Genomic DNA, 650 nt, shown 5'->3' on the forward strand with positions numbered 1-650 from the left:
TAATATTCATTTTAGCTGATGAAGTTACAACATAAACTATTGCACTTCTAAATAACTAAGGAATCACATGATTTTATTGTCACATGCAACCAAAAATATGAATTTTATTTACTAGATAATGATACTTTGTTATATATATATATATATACCGAATATTATATATATTTTATGTATCTTGGAATACTCAATACCAAACAATAATACAATGAAAAACATTCAACATCAGAGTCACATCCCTAGGTAACACTGATCACCTAAATATCATCAACAAAAACAACAATGTCATCTGCCTCCAATAGGTTTGTGCTTCTCTTGAAAATAATAGTCAGGGTTGGTGATATCGGTTCCTGAGAATAGATTGAAAAATAAATAATCGGTATTTTTGTTTAACAAGTTCAGTGCAATTTAGTGAATATGTAATTATGTATAAATCAGTTTTTGGCATTATTAAATGTTTTGCTTAACGTTTAGGTAATGATACAGCCCATTCTCACCTCTACTTTACGTTATCGTCAAACTTCACAGCCCATTCTCACCTCTACTTTACGTTATCATCAAAACTACACAGCCCATTCTCACCTCTACTTTACGTTATCATCAAAACTACACAGCCCATTCTCACCTCTACTTTACGTTATCATCAAAACTAC

The sequence above is a fragment of the Limulus polyphemus genome, unplaced genomic scaffold (assembly GCF_000517525.1).
Source record: "Limulus polyphemus unplaced genomic scaffold, Limulus_polyphemus-2.1.2 Scaffold168, whole genome shotgun sequence".
Lineage (NCBI taxonomy): Eukaryota > Metazoa > Arthropoda > Merostomata > Xiphosura > Limulidae > Limulus > Limulus polyphemus.